The 17,365-nt window shown below is 48.9% G+C and overlaps 1 protein-coding gene across 1 annotated transcript in view; it reads left to right on the top strand.

The window, feature by feature from the left end:
• The first annotated feature begins 2,476 nt into the window (after positions 1 to 2,476).
• Positions 2,477 to 17,365, top strand: part of lzts2a (leucine zipper, putative tumor suppressor 2a) — a 47,338-nt gene continuing 32,449 nt past the window's right edge. Inside the window, 1 exon segment of the mRNA XM_072436482.1 lies at positions 2,477 to 2,606. The gene's annotated coding sequence lies outside the window, so the exon portion shown is untranslated.

Raw genomic sequence — 17,365 nt, 5'->3', positions numbered from 1 at the left:
GGCTAATAAAAACGGCTTTTCCTGCAGTTTACATCTGTACAAACATGTTCTGAAATACATAGCTTGTCTTTTTGTCAAATCTCCTGAGCGCATTTAAAATGTAATCTTCAACAGAATCCTATTTCTAAAACACAAATAACTAGATTGCAATTCTTGTAAGAAAGATCACAATTTATATTTTTCTCAAATAAATATTCATTTTTGATACTCCCTGCCATATAATACAGAATGTCAGATTTTGTCCTTTAACTTTAAACCACAGCTTTGCAGTATTCCTCTATTAAAATATCCAAGCTGATAATTGACAATTAAAATAACCAAATCTTTGCTCCAATTACAACTGTATTTAATTTCTAAAAGGTACTGATATTTATTGTGTAATCCAAATAGGAACAGACATAAAATAGTGTGACTATATAAATAGTACTTTAGGTTTGGTTGTCTCGTGCAAGCCTAAAATATAGAATCATTCTTTCACCATCAATCGGCTACGCTCCAGTTTGGTCTCATGTGACAGTCATGTGATGTTTTGGAGTTGACCTGATTTTGCACATGAAACCCAGCTCCACATATCACGCATTAGAAGAAAATCTCATGATTCTGTTCATTGAGTAACATTATCTATCTGTGAAAGCTACTGTCGGCATCTGTTCCCTTAACGTGAAGGGCCCCGCGCTGACCCCTGCTCCGGGACCCTGGGCCTGGATCGATGAGTGTGTGCCATCACCTGTCAGAGGGTAACAAGCCACAGCATTACCTCATGGCACCCTGTGTGGGCTGCAGAGGAGGGGAAGGAGGAGAGAGAGGCATTCAGCATTGTCTTCTAAAGCAGAGTGTTAATGTCATCTAGAAAATGTGTTGTAGAAAAATCATCCAAATGACTTTCAGATGGAAGTTGAAATATCTTATCTTGGTGGCACAGTGGTTAGTGCTCTCACCTCACAGTAAGAGGGTCCTGACCTGGGTCTTTCAAGTTTGGATATAGTACACATAAAGTACACATATAGTACACATATAGTACACATTAAGTACACATATAGTACACATAAAGTACACATATAGTACACATAAAGTACACATATAGAACACATAAAGTACACATAAAGTACACATATAGTACACATAAAGTACACATAAAGTACACATATAGTACACATATAGTACACATTAAGTACACATATAGTACACATAAAGTACACATATAGTACACATAAAGTACACATATAGAACACATAAAGTACACATATAGAACACATATAGTACACATATAGTACACATAAAGTACACATAAAGTACACATATAGAACACATAAAGTACACATATAGAACACATAAAGTACACATAAAGTACACATATAGAACACATAAAGTACACATATAGAACACATATAGTACACATAAAGTACACATATAGTACACATAGGGTACACATATAGTACACATATAGTACACATAAAGAACACAAAGTACACATATAGTACACATAAAGTACACATATAGTACACATAAAGTACACATATAGTACACATAAAGTACACATAAAGTACACATATAGAACACATAAAGTACACATATAGAACACATAAAGTACACATAAAGTACACATATAGAACACATAAAGTACACATATAGAGCACATATAGTACACATAAAGTACACATATCGTACACATAAAGTACACATATAGTACACATAAAGTACACATATGGTACACATAAAATACACATATAGTACACTTAAAGTACACATATAGTACACATATGCATACAAGAAGCACACACATTCTTAACACAATGTTGTAAAGAATGTGTGTAAAACTGCTTGGTTTTTCACCATGTTGTAATGGTCTGTCTCCACACTCCAGCACATTGTCCTGAGGGGAAGTTGTTTACATGTTTCAGGGTCACCATGTGGGGGCAGTGTGGTGCTTTACTGCCAGAAATATGATCAGACTTGTTTGCCAAATATGCTTTGTTTTGTTTCCGTGGAATGATAAAAAGATTGAACCTACGTTGACCACAATCCATGCTAAGAAGTGATTCCTCTTAAATACTTCACATTTTTGAAATACTAAACTTCAAAAGAATATGTCACTATAGATTTAATACCATCTTGCAATCGGAGGTGGGCATTTTATCGAGATTTAGATAATGTTGTGTTGTGAGGTTGCTTTGAAAATATGCAAAATTTTAATATTGAGTGTATCATTTATAGTTAAAAAACAAAAACAAAAGGAGCTGATTAAAAATAAAAGTGGAATTAAGTCTGTGTGATAATTCTGCACTAATTTGACGTCTATTTAACAGTTGTCTGATAATTAAACCTCAAATTATATGTTTGACGACGCACATTTCTGTTGGATTGACATTATGTTTGAATATTGTTATTGGGACACACCACAAAATACTAAAATATGGATTATTCATGTTCTGTTTTAGTTGTTCTATAAAGCTAAACCGCTTCTCCTTCTCCTTCCAGACCAAGGACAAGAGGACAGACTTGCTTTTTGCTGCCTTGACTTTGGAGCGAGGATCCTGGGATGAACTGGCTCCTCCCCCTCCCTGCGCCCCCCTCCACTCCTCCAGGAGGGGCCCCACTACTCTGAGGTAAACAAACCAAACACAGACACAATATTGACCATGTTGTCCCTCTCGTGTCCCGCGCGTTGACTTTCTGGTGGTGGGACATGGTGGGACAGGCTAGTCACATATATGGTGATCTAGGTCTTTGAAGTGTCCGCTCGGGAGCTGCTCAAGGAGATGGATGACAGTCGGGAGTGTGTGGAGCAGAGGGAGGCGGGACGTAGGGGTCAGGGGTCAGGAATCCATGGCAGCCATGGCTTGGGTAACAGCAGGTGTGCTTGTCTGCTTATTTTGGACACAATCTAATTTACAGTGCACTCTGTTCCCTTAAGAAGATGAGGAGGCGGTATTGACTTTCAGAAAATGTAATAAAAGGTGAGCCTTTTGTTTAAATGTTCCTCTGAAGAGGCTTATAAGGAAAAACGACTATTTTGGAAGTAAAACGGCATTTGGCAAATCATTGTCAGGACATAAAACGAGATGTGCAGTAATTGTGGGATTACATTTTCTACATCTTTTCTGGCTCAAAGCTACAAGTCTTTTTGATGTATTATGATTTTACAGCATGAATAGTCTGAGTCGCAGTTATGGGATTTGGGATTACAACTTTTCTGACAAATGAGTTCAATTTGTGACATTTTTCATTTGAATACTTCTTGGAGCATTAACAGCCGACAGAACACTGAAATATTAAAAGTGCTGTATCCCATTTCAAAATCTGCTTTGCCCCAGTAAAGATGGCACTGTAATAGCAGCTCAGGGTGAAAAAGAGACCGCTGTGTGCTGTTGCCATTTTATATACACATCTAATTATACAGCATTGGATTCTCATGCGAAACAGGAAGTGCCCGTAGTATTTTCTACAGTCTAACTTAAGAATAAACTGCGTGTGTATTGATAATACCTCGTGTGTTCCAGTTGTCAAGTTAGATAAAACAATAAGCAGATTATTACAGTCAAGTCAATCATGTAATACAAACCAGGAAAGTGCTCAAGTCAACCAAAATGCAGATACATTTAAGTTAAAACATTAACCAGGGAATTGTCATCGTACACTTGCTAAGCTGATAGACAAATTGAGCTTAAGTTCTGAAATGATCAGGTCAAGTCTGGATAAAGTGTGTGGACTGTGAAAATAAAAAGGAGCTTTATGATCACAAGGCGCTGTCTACATGGAGAAGTATTTGTTTTGTCTAGAATGTTACATAGTGTGGCATTATATATATCTCAGTGGTGGGCCGTCAGCAAGGCCTTCTCTGCTAGCCTAAACATAATCAGAATATGATTTAAAAATATATATATATATTTTCCCTCAAATATTTATTAAATTATTCCCCAGAGTAAGAGTTATACTCTTCATTTCGTGGCTTTCCTCTTGGTTGCACTGCTTCTGCCCCAGGTTGAGATTTGGAGGCTGGTCTTTAAGTTAGATCTTTTATCCAATCATATTCAGCCGTCATGTGTTGCCAGGGATCTAAAATCTGCCGAGGCCTTCAGACTCAACAGAGCTGGTGCTTGTAGCTAAAAGGAATGGAAACGAAAATAATGTGTCAACCAATCAGCTTCAGAGTTGGCTCTTGTACGTCTGCTGCTGTTGCTCAGGAGCCAGCAGCAGGTGCATCACGTGCACATCTTTTGATTGGATCACCAATATTGAGAAGCAGGTCTCATGGGCGGGGCTCTGCGAAACCTCACAAACTCTGATGGAGGAAACTGCATTTGACAGACACATTAATCCATGTACTACTAAGCTGTTTTTTCAACCCACAACGGCGGAAGGAGGACAATATATCGATTTGGTCGAGGATATAATTATAATGCCTTTCTCAAGACAAACTTTTCAAGAAAAGTTAGACATTGTAAGAAGAGGTCGTCCTACGCCGACGCTGCAAAGCCTGTTACAGGCGGCGCGTTGAAAACGCGTTGACAATACGCGCGCGAGGCACGGACAACGCGCAGCACGGACGGCACAGACCTCTAGGGGCAGCACTCTAATGCTTCACTGCTCTAATAGTCGTCCCCTGTCAACCTGAGCTCCAGAGTTCCCAGGGGCCTCTTGGCTGCATCTCTAATCAGAGCTCTCCTTGTTCGGCCTGTAAGTTTTGGTTTTGGTGGACGTTGTAGTTGTGCCATCTTTCCATTTCCGGATGATGGATTTTTTATTTAAAAATGTTTAAGTCAATACACAATTTTCCTTCCACTACACAATTGTGTGCTACTTGGTGTTGCCCTTTCACCAAAATGCCAATACAATTTATTTATCTATTGCATCAACTTTCTTTCGACGTCTTTCTTTACAAAAATCTTGTTGAATGTGTGTGCTTGGACAGTAAGACCAGGAGCTGCCTTCATGTCCACAGAGTCCACAGAGAGTCCTCAGTGAGTCCACAGAGAGTCCACAGAGAGTCCACAGAGAGTCCACAGTGAGTCCACAGTGAGTCCACAGTGAGTCCACAGTGAGTCTACAGAGTGTCCACAGTGAGTCCACAGTGAGTCCACAGTGAGTCCACAGAGAGTCCACAGAGAGTCCACAGTGAGTCCACAGAGAGTCCACAGAGAGTCCACAGAGAGTCCACAGAGAGTCCACAGTGAGTCCACAGTGAGTCCACAGAGTCCACAGAGAGTCCACAGAGAGTCCACAGAGAGTCCACAGAGAGTCCACAGTGAGTCCACAGTGAGTCCACAGAGAGTCCACAGTGAGTCCACAGAGAGTCCACAGTGAGTCCACAGAGTCCACAGAGAGTCCACAGAGAGTCCACAGTGAGTCCACAGTGAGTCCACAGAGAGTCCACAGAGAGTCCACAGTGAGTCCACAGTGAGTCCACAGAGAGTCCACAGAGAGTCCACACAGAGTCCACACAGAGTCCACAGTGAGTCCACAGTGAGTCCACAGTGAGTCCACACAGAGTCCACACAGAGTCCACACAGAGAGTCCACAGTGAGTCCACAGTGAGTCCACAGTGAGTCCACAGAGAGTCCACAGAGAGTCCACAGAGAGTCCACAGTGAGTCCACAGTGAGTCCACAGAGAGTCCACAGTGAGTCCACAGTGAGTCCACAGAGAGTCCACAGAGAGTCCACAGTGAGTCCACAGTGAGTCCACAGAGAGTCCACAGAGAGTCCACAGTGAGTCCACAGTGAGTCCACAGAGAGTCCACAGAGAGTCCACAGTGAGTCCACAGAGAGTCCACAGAGAGTCCACACAGAGTCCACACAGAGTCCACGGTGAGTCCACGGTGAGTCCACAGTGAGTCCACAGTGAGTCCACACAGAATCCACAGTGAGTCCACAGTGAGTCCACAGAGAGTCCACACAGAGAGTCCACAGTGAGTCCACAGTGAGTCCACAGTGAGTCCACAGAGAGTCCACACAGAGTCCACACAGAGTCCACAGTGAGTCCACAGTGAGTCCACAGTGAGTCCACAGTGAGTCCACAGAGAGTCCACAGTGAGTCCACAGAGAGTCCACACAGAGAGTCCACGGTGAGTCCACGGTGAGTCCACAGTGAGTCCACAGTGAGTCCACACAGAGTCCACAGAGAGTCCACACAGAGTCCACACAGAGTCCACAGTGAGTCCACAGTGAGTCCACAGTGAGTCCACAGTGAGTCCACAGTGAGTCCACACAGAGTCCACACAGAGTCCACACAGAGTCCACAGAGAGTCCACGCAGAGTCCACACAGAGTCCACAGTGAGTCCACACAGAGTCCACAGTGAGTCCACACAGAGTCCACAGAGAGTCCACAGTGAGTCCACACAGAGTCCACACAGAGTCCACACAGAGTCCACAGTGAGTCCACACAGAGTCCACAGTGAGTCCACACAGAGTCCACAGAGAGTCCACACAGAGTCCACACAGAGTCCACAGTGAGTCCACACAGAGTCCACACAGAGTCCACACAGAGTCCACACAGAGTCCACACAGAGTCCACAGTGAGTCCACAGTGAGTCCACAGTGAGTCCACACAGAGTCCACAGTGAGTCCACACAGAGTCCACAGTGAGTCCACACAGAGTCCACACAGAGTCCACACAGAGTCCACAGTGAGTCCACACAGAGTCCACACAGAGTCCACACAGAGTCCACAGTGAGTCCACACAGAGTCCACACAGAGTCCACAGTGAGTCCACAGAGAGTCCACAGTGAGTCCACAGTGAGTCCACAGTGAGTCCACAGAGAGTCCACAGAGAGTCCACAGTGAGTCCACAGTGAGTCCACAGAGAGTCCACAGAGAGTCCACAGAGAGTCCACAGTGAGTCCACAGTGAGTCCACAGAGAGTCCACAGAGAGTCCACAGTGAGTCCACAGAGAGTCCACACAGAGTCCACACAGAGTCCACAGTGAGTCCACAGTGAGTCCACACAGATTCCACACAGAGTCCACACAGAGAGTCCACAGAGAGTCCACAGTGAGTCCACAGTGAGTCCACAGAGAGTCCACAGAGAGTCCACAGTGAGTCCACAGTGAGTCCACAGAGAGTCCACAGTGAGTCCACAGTGAGTCCACAGAGAGTCCACAGAGAGTCCACAGTGAGTCCACAGTGAGTCCACAGTGAGTCCACAGAGAGTCCACAGAGAGTCCACAGAGAGTCCACAGTGAGTCCACAGTGAGTCCACAGAGAGTCCACAGAGAGTCCACAGAGAGTCCACAGAGAGTCCACAGAGAGTCCACACAGAGTCCACACAGAGTCCACAGTGAGTCCACAGTGAGTCCACACAGAGTCCACACAGAGAGTCCACGGTGAGTCCACGGTGAGTCCACGGTGAGTCCACAGTGAGTCCACAGTGAGTCCACACAGAGTCCACAGTGAGTCCACAGAGAGTCCACACAGAGTCCACAGTGAGTCCACAGTGAGTCCACAGTGAGTCCACAGTGAGTCCCCAGTGAGTCCACAGTGAGTCCACACAGAGTCCACACAGAGTCCACACAGAGTCCACAGAGAGTCCACGCAGAGTCCACACAGAGTCCACAGTGAGTCCACACAGAGTCCACAGTGAGTCCACACAGAGTCCACAGAGAGTCCACAGTGAGTCCACACAGAGTCCACACAGAGTCCACACAGAGTCCACAGTGAGTCCACACAGAGTCCACAGTGAGTCCACACAGAGTCCACAGAGAGTCCACACAGAGTCCACACAGAGTCCACAGTGAGTCCACACAGAGTCCACAGTGAGTCCACAGTGAGTCCACACAGAGTCCACACAGAGTCCACACAGAGTCCACACAGAGTCCACAGTGAGTCCACAGTGAGTCCACAGTGAGTCCACACAGAGTCCACAGTGAGTCCACAGTGAGTCCACAGTGAGTCCACAGTGAGTCCACACAGAGTCCACACAGAGTCCACACAGAGTCCACAGTGAGTCCACACAGTGAGTCCACAGTGAGTCCACAGTGAGTCCACAGTGAGTCCACAGTGAGTCCACACAGAGTCCACACAGAGTCCACACAGAGTCCACACAGAGTCCACACAGAGTCCACACAGAGTCCACACAGAGTCCACACAGAGTCCACAGTGAGTCCACACAGAGTCCACACAGAGTCCACACAGAGTCCACACAGAGTCCACAGTGAGTCCACACAGAGTCCACACAGAGTCCACAGAGCTCAGAGCAGCTGTCCCTCTCTCTGTAGCACAAAGTGGGCCGCCGCCCCCATCACAAGGTCACGTTTCAAAACACAGTATTTCTGTTCTGTTGGGTCGATGCCAGATTGTGGGGGAGCAGAGTTTTGACATTCACAACTTTCAAAGCTGTGAAAAGTGCACTTGTTTTTGTTCCTGGTCATCATAGGGCATGTGTAGATTACAGCTACAGCTACAGCTACTCATAACATATTTTATATTGAGGAACTTGAGGGAAAAGCTACTTGATAAACCTCTTGAATAATGAGATATTCTATTAGATCCACAGAGAAACTTCAATTCAATAATTACAGCATTTTTTTTGTGTGTGTTAAAAAACAAAAAGACCATATAGATATATCAGATGACCAGTTTCAGCATATTTCGGTATATTGAATTTATTGTTATTTGGAAATTTTGGTAGCTAATACTGTGATGATAATTTGGTTCTTTATAATGCAGCTGTATTCTGCTCCATTGAGACCTTTGTTATTTAAAAAAGGTCAATAACCTTGCATAATGTACAAAATAATGTTTTTAATGTGACACTTTTCAGGACAGACAAAGAAACATTAACATTAACACAAAAAGATGTCACAGTATCATCATGTCAAAGTGCCACTACCGGAGCAGGCTGACAGCAGATGATCATTTGAGCCAAAGAGGTTAAGGGTGTGGCTTAATCCTACATGTAATGCCCCATTAAGAAATCAAATGTGAATAATGAAGTAAGTTCAGAGCAGTTGGTGTGTATGTGAGCATTGTGGAACTTGTCTTAGCAAAGGCGTCTTGAATGCAGAAGCATAAAGATAACTCAAACATGCACAAACCTCTACATTCTACCTCAAGACTGTAAGTGAGGGTAACATGCTTAAAACTTATTAAAAGTATATTGCATCCCAGCTATTGAATCAATGACTCACACACATACTATGCCTATATATCAGTGTTAAAGCTGTGCTTTTGCAGAGTCATCCCCTGTGGTCATCGTTTCTGCCTGTGTCTCTTTGTTTCAGTATAATTCACTTGTGTGCGTTAGCCTGGGTGCATTGTTAGCCTCTGAATAGCCACTGACTCACTGTTCACTTGACCTTTTCAAAATGTGAAGTGTGAAAGAGCCACTGTTTGTTTGTCCTCTCCGGGCCTCTGTAGTTATGTGGTCAGTATGATCATTCAGTGAGGGCTCCATCACTCTCGTGTCAACCCCTGACCCAGACCCATGCTAATCTTATAGGCTACATTTAAAAAACATAGTGTTACCTTTGTAGTAAATGTCCCACTTGTGTCATCTTCAGTCCAGTGCCTCGTGTTGCTCGCTCACATGACCGCGGTGCATGTGGTTTGGTCGGTGTCCGTGGTGATACCTGTTGATCCTGAAGAGAGGCTGCTGCTGTGCTGATGCTGTGACACTCTGAGGAGATGAGGCAAAAGCTTTCTGCTGTTCAGCCTGAGAGTGAACCCATTAACCCCAGCAAACTACTGCTTTTTCCACTTAAGCCCACAGCGAGGGAGCCACGTTTCCCTCCATCCACTGTGGCAACATGTCGGCCTGGTCAAGGAGGCAGAGTTGAGATTATTATTGATTATGAGGTCTGTGTACTAGGGTCTACTAGAGCTGCAAGATTGCAATAGAATCACACTTTGAATAGTCATTATTATAACTTTGCAAAGGCAACAATTATTTAACGGACAAATATTATGGAACATTTATGTGCTTTTAACCATGTTACACTAATGTCCCCTCATCAAAAGCGTACTTGGTGTTTTATTTTAGCTTCATTCCCTTGGAAATGAGGTATCTAATCTCAATGGGACTTTCCTGGTTAAATGAAGGTTAAATTTAATCAAATAATTTGTTCTGAACTGGTGTAAAACAGTTTCCCCTTAAGTAAATCCTTGCATTCTGGTGCTTTTTCTTGTTGTTTTTTATAACTTTTATGACTATTAATACTTCCCATAATGTATTCCTCATATTGTATTCCTAAAAACACTCTTTTATTTTATTCCATTTTAGTTTAGACTGAACCTCGGATGAGAAAGATTCTTATTCTGGGGAGAACGCTGCGCTTTAGCTGCTTTTTCTCCTGTCAATGCACTTGTCTTTAAAGCTTTGTCACTCTCTGGCCTTTTCATAATAAGAATCTTTCAGAAGCCAGAATATGGACACAAGAAGTGTTTGGCTGCTGCACTTTGAGGTCACACAGTGCTGTTACACAAGCCTGTGTCACCGCTGCTTTGGACTCTTCAAAAACATGACTACACAGCACATTTTGCCATGCAGTTGAAAAAAGGACAAAAACAAAGACAATACACACTCGAACTACTCCGCTGCGAAAGTGCACAGTGCTGCATGTTTAACCCTCTATCGTGCGTGCAAACCAGGGAAAGACCCTCAAGCCGCGGTGGGCACAGAACCATGTCGCTGAGCACATGTCAATCATCAGCAGAAGCGAGAGCGCGGATGTTGTCAATGAGCGCAACTGGACATTACATTTTGTGAATCGTTTTGCTGCGCGTGCCACTCAAAATTCCTCTGCGTGCCCACGCGTGTCGACTGCGACACGCGTGCCCACTCCCACTGCGACACGCGTGCCCACTGCGCGTGCCCACTGCGACACGCGTGCCCACTGCGCGTGCCCACTGCGCGTGCCCACTGCGACACGCGTGCCCACTGCGCGTGCCCACTGCGACACGTGTGCCCACTGCGCTTGCCCACTGCGCGTGCCCACTGAGACACGCGTCCCCACTGAGACACGCGTGCCCACTGCGACACGCGTGCCCACTCCCACTGCTACACGCGTGCCCACTCCCACTGCGACACGCGTGCCCACTGCGCGTGCCCACTGCGCGTGCCCACTGCGCGTGCCCACTGCGACACGCGTGCCCACTGCGACACACGTGCCCACTGCGTCACGCGTGCCCACTGCGCCACGCGTGCCCACTCCCACTGTGACACGCGTGCCCACTCCCACTGCGACACGCATGCCCACTGCGACACGCGTGCCCACTCCCACTGTGACACGCGTGCCCACTGCGACACGCATGCCCACTGCGACACGCGTGCCCACTCCCACTGCGACACGCGTGCCCACTGCGACACGCGTGCCCACTGCGACACGCGTGCCCACTGCGCGTGCCCACTGCGACACGCGTGCCCACTGCGCTTGCCCACTGCGCGTGCCCACTGAGACACGCGTCCCCACTGAGACACGCGTGCCCACTGCGACACGCGTGCCCACTCCCACTGCGACACGCGTGCCCACTGCGACACGCGTGCCCACTGCGACACGCGTGCCCACTGCGCGTGCCCACTGCGACACGCGTGCCCACTGCGCTTGCCCACTGCGCGTGCCCACTGAGACACGCGTCCCCACTGAGACACGCGTGCCCACTGCGACACGCGTGCCCACTCCCACTGCTACACGCGTGCCCACTCCCACTGCGCCACGCGTGCCCACTGCGCGTGCCCACTGCGCGTGCCCACTGCGACACGCGTGCCCACTGCGACACACGTGCCCACTGCGTCACGCGTGCCCACTGCGCCACGCGTGCCCACTCCCACTGTGACACGCGTGCCCACTCCCACTGCGACACGCATGCCCACTGCGACACGCGTGCCCACTCCCACTGTGACACGCGTGCCCACTGCGACACGCATGCCCACTGCGACACGCGTGCCCACTCCCACTGCGACACGCGTGCCCACTGCGACACGCGTGCCCACTGCGACACGCGTGCCCACTGCGACACGCGTCACGCGTGCCCACTGCGACACGCGTGCCCACTGCGACACGCGTGCCCACTGCGACACGCGTGCCCACTCCCACTGCAACACGCGTGCCCACTGCGCGTGCCCACTGCGACACGCGTGCCCACTGCGACACGCGTCACGCGTGCCCACTGCGACACGCGTGCCCACTGCGACACGCGTGCCCACTCCCACTGCGACACGCATGCCCACTCCCACTGCGACACGCGTGCCCACTGCGACACGCGTGCCCACTCCCACTGCTACACGCGTGCCCACTCCCACTGCGACACGCGTGCCCACTGCGCGTGCCCACTGCGCGTGCCCACTGCGACACGCGTGCCCACTGCGACACACGTGCCCACTGCGTCACGCGTGCCCACTGCGCCACGCGTGCCCACTCCCACTGTGACACGCGTGCCCACTCCCACTGCGACACGCATGCCCACTCCCACTGCGACACGCGTGCCCACTGCGACACGCGTGCCCACTCCCACTGCAACACGCGTGCCCACTGCGCGTGCCCACTGCGACAGGCGTGCCCACTGCGACACGCGTGCCCACTCCCACTGCGACACGCATGCCCACTCCCACTGCGACACGCGTGCCCACTGCGACACACGTGCCCACTGCGTCACGTGTGCCCACTGCGCCACGCGTGCCCACTCCCACTGTGACACGCGTGCCCACTCCCACTGCGACACGCATGCCCACTGCGACACGCGTGCCCACTCCCACTGCGACACGCGTGCCCACTGCGACACGCATGCCCACTGCGACACGCGTGCCCACTCCCACTGCGACACGCGTGCCCACTGCGACACGCGTGCCCACTGCGACACGCGTGCCCACTGCGACACGCGTCACGCGTGCCCACTGCGACACGCGTGCCCACTGCGACACGCGTGCCCACTGCGACACGCGTGCCCACTGCGACACGCGTGCCCACTGCGACACGCGTGCCCACTCCCACTGCAACACGCGTGCCCACTGCGCATGCCCACTGCGACACGCGTGCCCACTGCGACACGCGTCACGCGTGCCCACTGCGACACGCGTGCCCACTGCGACACGCGTGCCCACTCCCACTGCGACACGCATGCCCACTCCCACTGCGACACGCGTGCCCACTGCGACACACGTGCCCACTGCGTCACGCGTGCCCACTGCGCCACGCGTGCCCACTCCCACTGTGACACGCGTGCCCACTCCCACTGCGACACGCATGCCCACTGCGACACGCGTGCCCACTCCCACTGTGACACGCGTGCCCACTGCGACACGCATGCCCACTGCGACACGCGTGCCCACTCCCACTGCGACACGCGTGCCCACTGCGACACGCGTGCCCACTGCGACACGCGTGCCCACTGCGACACGCGTCACGCGTGCCCACTGCGACACGCGTGCCCACTGCGACACGCGTGCCCACTGCGACACGCGTGTCGCAACTGCGACACGCGTGCCCACTGCGACACGCGTGCCCACTCCCACTGCAACACGCGTGCCCACTGCGCGTGCCCACTGCGACACGCGTGCCCACTGCGACACGCGTCACGCGTGCCCACTGCGACACGCGTGCCCACTGCGACACGCGTGCCCACTCCCACTGCGACACGCATGCCCACTCCCACTGCGACACGCGTGCCCACTGCGACACGCGTGCCCACTCCCACTGCAACACGCGTGCCCACTGCGCGTGCCCACTGCGACAGGCGTGCCCACTGCGACACGCATGCCCACTCCCACTGCGACACGCGTGCCCACTGCGACACGCGTGCCCACTGCGCGTGCCCACTGCGACAGGCGTGCCCACTGCGACAGGCGTGCCCACTGCGACACGCGTGCCCACTGCGACACGCGTGCCCACTCCCACTGCAACACGCGTGCCCACTGCGCGTGCCGACTGCGCGTGCCCACTGCGACAGGCGTGCCCACTGCGACACGCGTGCCCACTGCGCGTGCCCACTGCGACACGCATGCCCACTCCCACTGCGACACGCGTGCCCACTGCGACACGCGTGCCCACTCCCACTGCAACACGCGTGCCCACTGCGCGTGCCCACTGCGACAGGCGTGCCCACTGCGACAGGCGTGCCCACTGCGACACGCGTGCCCACTGCGCGTGCCCACTGCGCGTGCCCACTGCGCGTGCCCACTGCGACACGCGTGCCCACTGCGCGTGCCCACTGCGACACGCGTGCCCACTGCGACACGCGTGCTCACTGCGACACGCGTGGCCACTCCCACTGCGACACGCGTGCCTAGGTTTGCTGACCCCTGCCATAATATATCACCTATTAGCATTCACTAAGTGTTTAATTTATGTATCCCTTCATTTCCTTTCAGAGGACGCTTTAACATCTTGTTACAATGGTGTTGATTGTAGTTAAGTGTGTTTTCTAAAAGCCAATTAAAGACAGATATGTCCACTTTAATTAACCTAAAATCGACTACCCTGATTAAACCTTCGAAATGCATGTGCTGCTTGTTTCCAATTTGATCCTAAATGACTAAACTGTAGCTACCTTCGCATTTCAAAGTCAGATTATGATTACAATGGTCTCAATAATTGCAATTAGGTATTTTTTCCAAAATTGTCCAGCTCTATTGCTCACCCCTTGACAAAAATGTTAACATCTGTTTTAAGTTCAGAAACAATAAGTTGAAAATGTACAGCAAATAAATGGTCGTTGATGAAAATAATTGCTACCAAAGCTATCAAAAAGGATTGATGTAGATTTAGCTGCTTTAGCTCACTCTGACTCACTCTGGAGCACACCTCAGCATCAGAAGAAATGAGGTGATGACTAATATTGGTAGAGACACAGACTCCATCTGGGCCATGGATTAGGTAATGGCTTAGTCCGTGGATAAAGTTGAGAACACACACTAAATATAGAACTTACTGTGCTCATTTGTATTTTCTGCATATTTTGAATATTGACTATAAACTTCACATGCCACAAATGGGCAATAGGAACACCAGCTGTAGGCGACTACCCTCCTGCTGGAAACTCATTATACATTAGTGTTGTCTCAGTACTCAGATTGCAAACTCTATTTCGACATTAAGGATAATAAGGTTAGTGATAATAAAAAACACTTGTCTATAGAATGTAATTTTAACACAAAATAATAGTACTTTCTGTATGTTACCATGTGTTTTTTACTAGTTTTTATAATCGTAAGATCATTCTTAAACTGTTCATGTTTGTGGTGGACCCAGACAGGCCCCGGAGCCGATCACCTTCGTTGTTGGTCCTTGTAGAGCAAATACACCAAAGCCACTCTCTCAACCTGCTCTGCCATCGCACCAAGAGAACATCCACACGGAAACACAACCACTCCTCCACTGCACATGTGCACTGGACGTACCCTCGGACCTCCAAGCACATGCTGGTGTTCACATTTGGATGAGGTCCGAGGTGGGGCCAGTCCATTTATTTATTCAAAAATAGATAATACAATCTTTAAATCAATTCTAAAACAAACTGGAAGCCAGTGCAAAGACAATAAAATCAGGGTGATGTGCTCTTGAGTTTTGCTTCCAGTTAAAGGTCGCGCTGCTGAATTCTGCACCAACTGTAAGTGTAAAAGTGCACGGTGGCTAATGCCAGAAAAACAGTAAGAAAGTCTTATCGGGATGAAATAAAACCATGAGTGACTTACAAGATAAAAAGGGTTTCATTTTAAAGTAGCCTCAAATGATAAAAGTCAGATTTGACGCCGGCATTTACATGTCAGTAGTGGTGCCGAGGTCGTGACAGACGTTTCATTTGCTGTCTGAGTGGCCCCAGGGCCATGCAGGGGACAATGTAAATATATGGACAATGAAGCCAACAAGGTAGCTGTATGTTCACATCTTATAAGACAACATGTGAAAAGTGAAACGTCCCGAACATTACTACAACTTTAATTTATGAGCTTTGCCGTCAATTTATCATCATTGAAATCAGCCAATATTGGACACAACGTCTAATGAAGAGAAGAAAATCCGCCTTGGACCATCCCTATTGTAGATGATGTTCTTTTCTCATTTTACTAGCGCATAATAAACATGCACGTTTATGTTATGTAACCATGACACATATATTTCTTTTACGGACACAAGCACAAACTGCTCCTATCGCACTGCGTTACTCAGCACTCGTGTTTGTCTCCCATGGCCTTCTTAGCACAATCTTCACCGTCTATTTAGTCAAGTTGTCTAGGACGTTTGCGGTCATGTTGTGTATGAATGAATTTGGATGAATGACTGAGTGAGATACACAGTGTCACCTTCAGATAGGGCGTCCCATCCGCAGACACTGACAACTAAACAGCTTTTAACAGCAACATTTATCTTTTGTGTTGGACTCGCAGCTCTCTCCTCTCTCCTCTCTCCTCTCTCCTCTCTCTCCTCTCTCCTCTCTCCTCTCTCCTCTCTCCTCTCTCCTCTCTCCTCTCTCCTCTCTCCTCTCTCCTCTCTCCTCTCTCCTCGGCCGGGACTGTACTCCGATCAAGCGCTTATGTAATTTGGCCCATCTAGGTTAATTGACCCTCCCCCTCTCTCATTTCACCGCTGCACCCTGTGATGTGGCCCGTGTCACTGGGCAATCGTGAAGCATATTGTGGCGGCTGAGGAGGACTTGGACAGGCATGAAAGCTTAAGGTGGTGAATACGTAAGCAGGAGAAACACGAAGGCAACGCCGCAGTGTTTGGTTACTAAGCTCAGCGAGACGCCGAACTGCGCCGGACTTCAATCTTTGTCTGACTTGAGCTGGTGCAGGATTCAAAGGGCTCTGGTTTATTTTGAGTTTGCACTGCAACGGTTTTAAGTGGTAAACCTTTTCAAAACAAATCAATTTTATTTTTAAGATTTTCATGTGGATTATTGTGGAAGTATTTAGGGTCGGTGGTATTTGCACACATTTGAAGTGGTCCCAGTTCGTAAACCCCTAGAATGATCTCTTATAACTCTTCTTGTATCCCATATTAGAAAGTATTTGTTTAGGTATCAACTGTGGGTATGTTTTTCCTCTTAAAACAATGTACTAAACACTTTAAAGCTCAAGCATTCCTGTCTGAAAAGGTGAATAACTACTTAAGTATTGCATCTGGCACCGAGTAATAACAGTCAGTATGTAAATTCCATCTCTGTCAGGGTTAGTTCACTCATTTATGATTGATTTGTGGTAATTCATGAAATAAAAACTCAAATTTAGTTGTGGCTTTGATCTTTATTTTTATCCCTCCAATCAGATCGCGTTAGTAAAGTTGACCCGCGCTCCTTTGACACAATCCCTCCTGCACGAAGCTGCACTGAACGTGTTAAAAGAGAGGGAACGCAGACACAGTGTGGGAGGGGGAGGTGTCGGGGGCGGGGCTTACGGAGACAGAGGGGGATGAGAGTCGGGAGAGAGAACAGTGGAG

Source organism: Eucyclogobius newberryi, unplaced genomic scaffold (assembly GCF_026437365.1).
Source record: "Eucyclogobius newberryi isolate DKJ021-1_F unplaced genomic scaffold, fEucNew1.0.hap1 SCAF_8, whole genome shotgun sequence".
NCBI classification, from domain to species: Eukaryota; Metazoa; Chordata; class Actinopteri; order Gobiiformes; family Gobiidae; genus Eucyclogobius; species Eucyclogobius newberryi.
This window is presented reverse-complemented; position numbering and strand designations above follow the sequence as displayed.